The following is a 12,386-nucleotide window of genomic DNA, read 5'->3' on the forward strand; positions in this document are numbered from 1 at the left end:
CCAAAGCGACCGACAAAAGAGAAAGCATTTCATCACAAAGCCAACAATTGTTGTAGCCAGGCCTACACAATTCAAGATTTATTAGTGTGAAACTAAGATTTGCCCCTTGGTGCCGTTAAGTGCTCTGCGGCCAGTGTCTTCAGCATGCGCTCGTGGAGGATTTGTAATGGTCTCAGCACGTTTTCGGAATGAGGTTAGGCAAGTATGCGTTCCACCAGAGGCGAACCGAGAACTAGATCTAATATTGCAAATATGCGAAAAAAGTATGGAATACATTGGCCTACATTTTTGCCCACAGTTAATAGTCTCCAGGGACACACAACTATTTTTATTAGTCATTTAACAGAAAGAAAGAATCAAAATTAATGTCATTAAATACACCTCCTCAAAATGATTAGATATCGTTCAATATGGTAGCAAAAAAATATCGTTGGCACACCTGCCCTAGCATGTCCATGCTTTCCTCTTTTTAACCCATTCATTTGACGTTACCCTCTTGAGTGGCTGCGTTTCGTTATTAAAATCTATATGAAGATACAGCGTCAATCATTGATCTCTTTTATATATTCTAAACTGCAAGCAACGCCAGGTATTATTTGTGCTTACTGCTTGCTGCTGCCTGTGCTGTAGAAGAAGGGAAACTCCTTCAAAGTTCCCGCGACCCCCCCTTTAATCAACCTGAGCTTCCACACATGTGACGTACATGACATGCGCCTTGAACTCCCATTGCGAAGGCAGCACAAAATAGTAAATGGACTGTCGACTGATGACACCTACTGTGGAACTGTATGCAAGATAGAGCCATGATGGCATTGCAGATGATCCCCATCAGCGCGAACACTGAGAGCTTATTGCCCCTTGCCCCCAGTGCGAAGCAAGTTCAGAGATTCTATGAACGATGACCTGTTGTCCACTCTCGGAAAAGCCAAAACTCAATGGATTTTGCGAGTTTTTAAGAAGGCCCACATCAGACCCTATAGCCTCCAATGTGTTGATGACCCTCTTGTTGCTGACCTAAAATGTCCTAGTGCATTCTCAGCAGGCTATTAGATAATGGAAAGTTCTCTATGTGCTATAAACTAATTGCATGCGTGCTCCTTTGTGTTAGGCTAGATTATTTTCACTCTCAGTCGATATATATACAGACTGGTTGTTTACAACATACAGACCTTATTTAGTTTTTTTTAATAGAGTTGTTGTCTATATAAAATACTTATTGGTGGAGAGCAATCCCAACAAATGAATAATTTAAGTTGAAATGTGATTTTTAGTTCACACGAACCCTAATGGACAACAAAAATGGCCCTAGCCAAAATAATTAATATTTAATAGGTATGTCAGATACAATATTAGGCCTATGTTGAGGAATGGAATCGTTATAGGCCTTACAATAGACAGCTTTAGTCTGATAAGGATAAAGATGGAAAGATTATTCTTTATCCGTAAATAAATATATATTTACTAATGATGCCTTCCAAATATCCTGTAAAACTCACAGTCTTTACGATTGTATTTCTAACCTCTCCTCTAACTCATCGTCGCCCCCCTCCTCGGTGTCTGAATCTGAGGAATATCCATAAACTGCCTTAATCAGAACGGTTCAAAACATGAATGAAAATAACGAGTGCTTCGTGTGCCCATTCCGATGCAATGCTCCTTACTGTCACCATTGTCTTGTGGCAACCTACTGACGAACAGAAGTTTTATTTCTAAAGAGCAATGCTGATAATAGTAACTAGTAATTGTAGCCCAGCATGCCGTTTTATCCAATTTGAATAAAACTCACTAGGTTTTAGCCACTGTTCCAGATTGCTCAACACAGCACAATGGTAGGTAATTAACTACTAATGTTATTTTAATACTAGTAAGCCTATTTTTTATATAAAATTATGCATCAGGACCTACATAATGCCCAACAGTTAGCCACGTTTCATTAACAACAACAATCAACAACACACACACATACATTCATAATTATTATATTATTATTATTAGAACACTTCAAAACCAGAAAGTTCCACTAATATTAAACTACTATCGGTTGACAAACTGTTGCCCGGGTATTTCAGGGAAGCAGCGCTCCTGCCTTCTCAGTTTTCCAGTGGCGCAAAAACCTGATCCAGAGGATTTTTCCATGATCGCCCCACAGTTGGGAAGGAGAGACTGCAGCAGCGCCTGGATATAAAAATTACACCGCTCTCATTTCTCAGAGAAAGTCATAACTACCAGCGCCTCACATCCATAGAAAGTCCGGGGAATTCTTATCAGACCCCTCCGCGAAACTTGGCTCCGCTTTTAGCTTTAATCGGTTACCCTCTAGGTTGCCTTTAAATAATAACTTATTCATTTTCAAAAATAGATTTTTAGAGAAGGATGAGCAACGGATGGATAGTAACTATAACTGTTTATGATTTTAAGACCAGTTTTTAATTGGTTATAATTTTCTAATTAGTACAATCAAACAATTAATCAAGTATTCTGAGATACATTAAGTATTTCTCTTTTTTTTTTTTTTTTTTTTGAAAAAATAGCGCCATTTTAAATAAAATGTTGTCGTGTGTAGTCACATCTATATAATTGTTTTGCCTCTCGTGAACTCTGCTTCACTCTTTGAGACTGCGGAGGTTGTACCTGAACGCTGAACCGCACGACGAGTGGCCAAGAGGAGTGAAGAACAGCCCAGCTTCAGACTCGCTGCTTCGGCAGGATTTCACTACTAATTTGACACCGGGGGGACAGCACCTTAATATCGGCCAGCGCTGAAGGTTTATTTCCCATCAAAGCAAAACCGAATCGAGACTTGAGTCAAGCAAGCTGACAGACTGTCCAAGTCCTTGTAATCAAACTGAAAAGAGACTGGAGCAGAATTATTAAAAGGTTGTTTACACACTGGCGCCGTGTTGACTCAAATGAGGACTCATATTGTTTTTCTGTCCGTTTAATGTCATGGGATTGTTAGTATCATTTATCACAGCTGTAACGAATATCTAATCGAAACCGAAACTTCTCGGCCTTGGGAACATCTGGAAGTTACGGAAGCACTTGCATGTTATTACAAGAAGGACATTTTACAAAGTCCCCGCAGGTCTCTGAAACTCGCTGTCAGAATATCCAGAGATGCTGATCAAATTTTGATGTCGAGACGCAGGGCGGTTTGGTCCTCTAACGCCCAGGATTTATTGAGACTTTGTTGGTCCGGTGGACGCTTCCCTTGACGCATTTCTATGGAGGACGAGATCAAGGTAGGAAGTCCTCACATTTGTGACATATAACAGTAGGTTTCAAGATGATGATTCCGTAAACCAGACTGGACCATTCTTAAGATGACATTATTAACTGCTAACTGTCTGGACTAAGATGGTCAGACCACCCCGCTTGTAGGCCTACAAGCTAATCAATGCCTTTTGCATCCATTATAATGAAATTCCATGAGACCCACTATTAAAATCTCTGATGGTAATAACAGTCCTAGTTTTTGGATTTACAGTTGTTTGCTTGGTCATTAAAGCCTGGTTTAAGATGGTCCCTCCCAGCATGATCAAGCTGGCTAGAAGGTCAGAAATCTGCTAAAAAAGAACCAGTTCGACAAGGCAGGACTGACTGTGCAGGGAGAACTCGTGGGGGGGGCACTATAAGACCTGCAAACCATTTTAGGTTTATAAATATTATATTATTATAGTCTACCCCGACCCCACCTGGTTTTTAAGAGAGCCAAATACCTTAATTCTAAAATTCGAAAGAAGGATCAAACTTTTTACGTAAGAGCTATTAAACCTTGAGGGACCTATCAAAATGTACATACCATAGATTTCAGGTTGTGGTGAGAAAGTGTGAGTCATGGTTCATATGCTAATTGTACTGTACTGATCTTTACAACCCACATATGGATCCCACCACCCCCTGAAATGCCTCCTCTATCGAGTCAGTTGAAAACCAATGACTTTGAAAGACTAGAGTGTGAAAAAATGTTGCCGTCCGGGTCGGGATCATGAGGCAGAATAGCATCCAGATGTTGATATTCCGGATCCAAACTCCAATTTTGCAGATGGAAACCAATGCCTCAGTCGGAGCAACCCTGTCAGTGTGGACCACACAGCGGTTCTAATGTTGAACAGGCAGGGCTTTTCCCAACAAATCCAACCACATATTTGTGTAGAGTGCAACAGAAAAGAATCCTAGAATAATCTCTGGTTTATGGCTGTATCAGCTCAAAATTCTTCACATTTGAATGAACTTATAGATTATATACTAAATATGGGGTAATTTACTGCCGATCATTAGTATGTAGGAAAAAGGAAATACATCCTATTTTGACAATACGCTGCTACAAGTGATCAATTATACTCTCTCCATTTATCACAATAATTGAGAATATTCTTATTTTTTAATCATTCATGTGTCTCATGCAGTGTATTGGACTCTGAAAAGCGAGGAGATATTACTGTCCACAACAAATCTGTAGAGTAAAAGCCATTTCTTTTTTCCAAGCCCTGTTTCTGAGCTGTCGCTGTCAAGAATGTCATGCTTTTAGTACGCTTCCATTCTGTTTGCAGAGGTGGCGAATAGCAACTGTTGTTGTTTTCCCTTTCTCTCTTTAGAGCACTACATGCTGAACCTTTATGTCAGTGGCTGCGCAGATTTAAACAAGCATCCCAGCAGTAAGAACTCAATCACATAGTGCTAGTGAAGATGCTTGAACTTGGAGGCCGAAGAGCGTTTGGTCCCTCCATCTCCAGCATGGGGAGGCGTCGCCTTTTCGCAACTTCTGTGCCTGGCAACAGCTATTCAACCCACCCAGCCACAGCAATCCAGAGCCTTTGATTACAGCCATACTTTTTACTAGAGAGGTGGGTCAGTGATTTAATTATGTATTTTCCAGGTGCAGGCGATATCTTATTTATTGGGAACCTTGATGAAGTGATATTCTTGCCATTTTTCTTTTCATTGCCCTTGTGACCAACAGCAACAACAAAAAAACACTTTAAAGTAGAACATACAAAGAGTACTTATTATTGAAATAATATAGACTTACATTTATTCTAAATGCAATTAGATTAAAAATTTAAAGTGAAGGGGGGGCGCTTTTGACTCACTTAAGTACATATGTTATATGTAATGTCTTAATTACTTGTTCATTGTCTTAGAAACCCTGTTTAAAGTGTGCTGTAAAATATAACTTGACAAGCATAATATAATACACTAACATTTCTTTAATGCCATTTCTATTGAAACGCCTGTCATGTATTAATATATATTACACATTTGCAATTATAAAGGTGCAATTTAAGTACATTTAAAGTATATTAACCTTCAACAGTATATTGAACGGTAATATCAAATACCACTAAAGTTAAAATTAGATCACATTACTTTTCAATGTAGTTTTAGTAATGTGCGGGGTTCAAATTTTTAATTATAATTATGGGTGATTTCTTAATTATTACACATTAATCGCTATTACAAAAAAATGTATACAAAACATTTTTAATGTGTACTTAAGTGTATGAAGAAACATGAAAGTTTTACTCTCTTTTAAGCACACGGTCAAGCAACAAACCGTTTTATTTTCATTAATATTATATAATTCTGTCAAGTAATAGAGCACGAGTTAAGTGTGCTTCCACTAAAATTAAGGACACTGTCTTGTTTTTTTTTACAAGGGGTGGTTACTAATGTAAAGTGTGTGCATAGTGTGTCCAGGATTCAAAACCTTTACCTTTTTGCAATGTGTTTTGCCGCACTGCTACACATACTAGAGCAGGCCATACTGGCATAGTGAAACTGAAAATGAGGCTAAAAAAATAGGTAACCAGGACCAGCAGCTCCTCTGACAGGTGCGATCATTTGAGACTTACTCTTGACTTGTGCCAAGGCCAGAATGGTGCTTTGAATCATGTTGTGTTGTTTGTGTCCCTTCTGCGTATGGAACACATTGGTCCCCTCCTTCTCGGATCTCTGGGCAAAGGATGGAAAAAGACTCCCGTCATGTTGTTTGAGCATACAGATTGTCCATATGCCACATAGTTACATATTTCTCACTTCCTAAGTCGGCTGCTGCAAAAACTGTTTATTTGCTTGGTTTTATATATTGGAAACATTGGCAAATAGGTTTTTTTTTTTGCGCTTTCTTCTTAAACCACAGCCTCTGACAAGCAAGTAAGTACGAATGACCAATTTTTTTTGTATCCTAACTGCCTTTCAGGACATCTGTGGACATCAGAGTTTGGTGACACGTTGGGTGTAGCTGATGTTGGAACCATGTGTGTGACCCACCAAAAGGCGCTGTTCTGATTATTGAAGACAATGGCCTTCAGGCTGCCTTTATCGCACGCTCACTGCACGCAAACATCCCCTACTAGGTGTGGAGGTGTGATGTCCTCCTGATAATCTGACCCTAAGCAATTATCAGTTGATTTGGACCTTCAGAGGTAATATGAGTTTGATCCACTTTTAGGGCCATTGTTTTGAGTATGCCGCATGATGCCCATGATGGACAATAAGAACTGTGAGCAGCTTTTTTGTGCATCGTGACGAGAGCCCATATCAGTGGCCCCTGTATTCACTCACGCTCAGTAAGTACCTTGCCTTGGTCCCACCCCTGCAGAGGCTTTGTTACGTCACAGAGTAATTTTCGACAATGGACATGGTATGTGCATTTTATTTCAGCTAGCTGCCCAGGCAACCATTTTCATAATTTAGTATTAACACTTGATGTATTAAAAAAAAAACAAAAAAAACAAACAGAACTAAAGACGAATAAAAACTAATATAGAAATATAAAAAACACTTAACTTAAAGTGACACAAAACAGCTAAAATTAAAATGAAAAACAGAAAATATAAAATACACTGATTCAAAAATTGTAATGAAAATTAAATAATAGTGATACTAAAATAACACTCGGCATTACTTTTTTAGAGTACTGTTAAAGTATTGAAAGTTTTTTTTGAAATGGCAAATCCTGAATATTTTGTGAATTCATTTTATGGCCCCTTTTTTGTCAGTGACCCCCCGCAGCTTCAGTAAGAGAAAGAGTTTTTGCAAACAGCACAGGGGAATGATTCCTGTGAACATCATTAAAAAGAGCCGCTTACGGTAACTTATGCAGCTGAGCATTCTGGAGTTCCCCTTGTTTATAGTAAAACCATTTAACATCAACATTTGTTTGTGATTATGTTAGACCTCATATTTTTTTCAGTTCAACGGGAATGTAACCAAATGTTTTTCTTTCCACCCATGGCGCATCTCTGTAGTATAAGTAATGCACATTTCCTTCCTATTTTATACCGCTGTATATATTTGAAGTTGGGCCAGATCATGGTAGTAATGGCCTATATTCCCCACTTGCCATTTTTGCTCACTCGTGTTCCTCCTTGCGGCGCACCTCCCCCAGATGTGCATCTCCTGCATGTCGTCTCCCTAAATGGTCAACTCCAGAAGTCCCAGTGTTCCTACTGTTACACAATCCTTTGATTTCATGATTTACTACACTCTAACTCTTCCTCTGGATAATAACAGGGGAGACTCGTTTACTGGACACCCCTGAGATGAGACGATAGTGGCTTTACCCTCTGAGCTGCCAGGCGTATACTTACATCCTGGACCGCCAGTGCCAACAGATATTTGGAGAGGAGTTTTTCACATTGTTTCCCAACACCTCCAGCCACGAGGTGTAGCGAGACAGCTCTGGTGCCAGCAAGAAAGGGCAGGTCTGTGTGCACAACCAGGGAAAATGGGAGTCCCTTCCCTGGGCAGACGGCACAAGCTGTGGCCCCACAGGACCTGCCTGAACAGTGTACTTGCATGTCCTCTGTAGGAAGTCATGAGGCCTAAGGTTTTGAAGCTACTCATGTGCAATCCATAATAGGATTTTTAGTCTTTCATTTAGTCATTTTATGAGTACCTATCTATCTATACCATTTCAAAAGGTACTAAAATATGGGTACTGAAATATGCATAAAAAAAGGTACAAAGGTGACTGCTTGTGTAACTTTTTTTTTTCTTTTTCTGAGAGAGTGCATTTGGTTGGGTAATGCTAGTACCAACTGAAATTCACACACCCCCCCCCCCCCGGTAATTTCAGTAGTGGAGGACATTCAGTTGGTTGTGTGGTTTCTTCTGGTTCAGCCGGATGTGGATGGTGGCTGGGGTGAGTGGGGACCATGGCAACCCGTGTTCCAGATCATGTGGAGGGGGAGTGATGTGCTCTCCTACCGAGAGTGCACCCGGCCATCCTCCTCAAAACTGGGGGAAAATACTGTGTGGGCCAGAGAGTGAAATATCCCAGTCCTGCAACAAAACAGGCCTGTGAGAATAACCGAGGGTGGGTAAATTTAATCTGTCCTTTTCATATTGTTGTATTATAGTAGGTAACAGTTCTTTGTTATTGCAGGAAAAAGTTTCAGAGAGGAACAATGTGAGAAGTACAACAATCCAAAATCACTTTGAGTGTCATTCATGGGAATGTGAAAGCAGTGGATACCCAAATATAACTGGAGTATCGTTGCGGGATAGGTTGTAAACCCTCTTTTGCAGAGCAAGGGGCAGCAGTGAATTCAGAGTGTTTGCAGCGAAAGTAAGTCAAATTTTTACCTTCGAAATGTAACATTTTAAGATTTTATCCAAAGCGAAACTTACACTGTATTCAAGGTATACAGTTTTACTGGTTCTACTTTCCCTGGGAATCAAACCCATGACCTTGACATTGTTAGCGCCATGTTCTACTGTTTGAGCTACAAAACAGTTCAAGATAAAAAAATCTTTGCTGTAAGTATAAACATTGTTTCAATCTTAGGTATTGATGGAACCCCATGTGGGTCCAGATACCACATCATTTTTGTGTGCAAGGGCCAGTGTATCAAAGCCGGTTGTGATCTGGTGAGATCGTTCTAGTAAGAAGCTGGACAAATGTGGCGTATGTGGAGGGAAATGGCCAGAGCTGCAGGATGATATCTGGCTCATTCAATAAATCATGTAAGGATATCCCCACTGCTTTATTTCATGAAAGTTTGTTTTATTATGGCCACAGTAGAGTGCATTAGTGCCTGCCCCCACTTTTTTTCAGCTTTTCAACTTGGTGGTTCCAGAAGTATCTTTTTACATTAATTTTTCCCCTAGGAATTTGTGAAAAACGCGTCTGTATTAAAGCATTATAAGCCATTAGTTCTTTCACCCATCATTGATGGAATTTTCCTGTTTTTTCTGAAAGCAGAAGCAGAAACAAACGATCACATATGTAAGCAGATGCATGTGAAAAATAACGCAATCATCTACCATTAAACAGCATATAAATCTAAACTGCCTAATGTTATCAAACTAAATGTTGATCAAGGAAGTGTTATAGGACCGTGCAAGCTTTTGGATGTGTTGATGGAAGCAATCTATTCCATTTATGTTTTGATGATCGTTCTGAATCTGATCCAGACAAAAACATGATTATCTCAGTTTTTTGTTCAAAATGTTGTGTGGGTTTCTGATAAAAAAAGATTGCATGAAGCTATAAATAAAATTGTTTTTTGTTGTTGTTGTAGTTTAAGAACAGAGGCATTGATCTTTGTATTGACCTATTGCATGCTCAGATATTCATACAAAAAAATATTCTTGGTGCCATTAAACTTTTTGTGAAAATGATCAAAAATGCTGTTGACTGGCGACTTAAGAAAAAAAAAAAAATGCTGGTGGGGAAAATAGTTAACCCAGCCATCAGCTTAGAGGCCTTCATTTCAGCCCGGCCCGACGGTTGGGCTAGAAGGAAGCTAACAGCAATCTATATGGCAACAACCGGAAGCTTAACAATAAACAGAATTTTCTACCTATTATTATTGTGTTTTATTAACGTCTACACCTACCCCAACCCTAACCCTACCCCTTAAAATAATGCAAAAAAAGTAATTTTTGTACAGTGTGAGAAAAATTGCGCTATAATTGATGTGCGCATTGCGCAGTAGTTTTTTGCTGTATGCCATTTAGCCTTTTTTACGGGCTGGGCTTTTGGACAATTTTCATGTCATAGTTTCAGACACGGGGCCAGGCCTCAGGCCTGGTTTTAGGCTCCGTTCTTATTTTTATATTATAGACATCTATCAATTAATGATGATGGAAAAAATTGCAGTGCTGGTGGAAACACATAGAAGCTAGACCGTGCTACCCGCGACTGTCAAGAGCAGCTCGACGGTGTTTTATTGTTCCAACAGCAGCAGCAGCATTAGGGGTGCGTGCCGTCAGTACCAGCTGACAGTTCTGTGGTGGTACTAATGCACGCAACATAGGCTTAAGCTTGCTGCAAAAGCATCAGCAAAAGTAATTACCATAAATGTGTCAGGGGAAATATAACAGGAGATATTTGAATTATTTGCAATTATTGTCCATCGCAAGGATGTCGCAAGGATGAAGTTTGCCGATCCTGACTCGCCACCTCTTCATTAGACATGCCTTTAAAGAGAAATGCATCGTTACGGATTATGATTATGATTATAATGAAAGCGTTTTTTGTTTTTGATTTGTTTTATTTTCGTTGAGTTGTAATTTAAAGCTTGCTATTATGTATATATATATATATCGCCTATATATAGAGGTTTTCATTATACGTTTATAAAGTAGGAAGGTTGCATTTTCCCTATGGAAAAAAAATTATTTTTACTTCTTGGAAGCAGACTGTTGTACTCTGTCTAAATTTTTTTCCCCCCATTTCTTTAGCCATGGATATAGGGACCACATTGTGACAATTCCAAGTGGAGCCACTAATATTAACATCCAAACAGCAGAGCCATGGAAGTATACAACATGATGGGCATTACCTCGGCTGTCAACGAAGAGGGAAAATGGTGATTATATCTTGAATGGCAACTTCTCTGTAACCACAGTGGAGCAGTAGGCAGATCAAATGTGTGCTGGGGGCCTGTGCGAAGTAAGTACAGTGGGCACCGTAATCATTCCACCACATTGGAGAGACTTCAGAGCTTCCACCAGCTACAGGAACCATCACAATACAGCCTACTCTCCACTGCTGGGTGAAAATCCATCCCACCGACAGGTCAAATACAACTTCTACATCCCCAAAACCATATCTTTTGGCAAACCCAAAGACAAAAAGATTGCCTGGCGACAACCTGATTCATCCTTTTGGGGTTGCCACAGTGGGTCTAGGGCGAGTGGTGTCTGAAATGCTCCAAAACGTTGGTTCAGGATGGTCCAGGAGAATGTGGAATGTAAAGACAATGCTGGTTTCTATTCAAACCACTGCACAATAAAGATGCTCAGACCCTCTGATATCAGGCCTGTGCAGACCTGCCATGTCCCATATGGCAAATAGGCCCCTTGGTCTCTCATGCTCACAAACTTGTTTGTTGGCCATGGGGACCGCCAGCGTAGGATTCTCTGCATTGATTAACGCTGGGAAGCTTGTGGATCCGAAGAACTGTGACCCTGCCAAGAAAACCTCGAATCAGTATCTGAAAAGTTGTTTCTACCAAGACTCGCTTGAGGACGGATATCATGTAGGCTTTCAAATTTTCAGAGGTGATAAGAGACGCTCCTGAAACAATATAAAGATTATCATTTGACCGTGGACGCTTCTGTTGGAGCTGGAAATATTTCAGCTTTAGATGTGAAAAATTGGGCAAAAATTCGGCCTGAGCTTTCATGCTCGAATTTTGCCACGGACTGAATCACTTGGGGTTTGGTTTTCCAGATAATCTATATATATATATATAGCAGTATAATCTATATCACTTATATAATATATATATCCTATATATTATCTATATATATATCTATATATAATATATAATCTATATATATATAAAAACCACTATTAAAGTTTTGATCCAATAGATATCTACCTCAGCAAGGCATCCTGTCTGTCGTTTTTTTAATCGTGCTCTGCTTTCCTACCGCCCCCCCCTCAAGATTCTTCCACAAATCTTCTACCCGTATGGCACCTTTCTATAGATTCTAACCAGTCCCGACCAACCCTTCAGACCACATTAATCTCGAGGCGACTTGCTTTTAAATAAGGACAGAAATCCTTGTTCCAACTTTTTTTTGCCCCCATTTGAGATGTACTCCCACACTTCATTAGTTTGTGAACAGTTTTGAAATTATCAAAATGGCCTTATTTTACTTGGAATGGAAAATCTTACTAGGACCTGTCCACTTGCAAGTCGGCTGTGCAGGTGATATCCATTCCTTTTTTTATTGATTTACTTTGTAATTGGTGTCAGTAGTATTCTTGATTTTAGATTATTAATTTTAGATTAAATTGTTTTTTTTATTCTCAAACTTTGGCTTGCCTTCTTCAGTGGCTTTTTTCACTTTCAGAGTTGAATCGTTCTATAAAAAACACATGATAAAGCATGAATCATATAAATCATATAAAAACTATTTCA

The 12,386-nt window shown here is 39.5% G+C and overlaps 1 pseudogene; it reads left to right on the plus strand.

Annotated features, from left to right (window-relative positions):
* Positions 1-806: 806 nt before the first annotated feature.
* On the plus strand, positions 807-11,537 carry LOC122147778 (annotated as a pseudogene).
* Positions 11,538-12,386: the final 849 nt, after the last annotated feature.

This window comes from Cyprinus carpio, chromosome A15 (genome assembly GCF_018340385.1).
Source record: "Cyprinus carpio isolate SPL01 chromosome A15, ASM1834038v1, whole genome shotgun sequence".
In the NCBI taxonomy this organism is placed as follows: domain Eukaryota; kingdom Metazoa; phylum Chordata; class Actinopteri; order Cypriniformes; family Cyprinidae; genus Cyprinus; species Cyprinus carpio.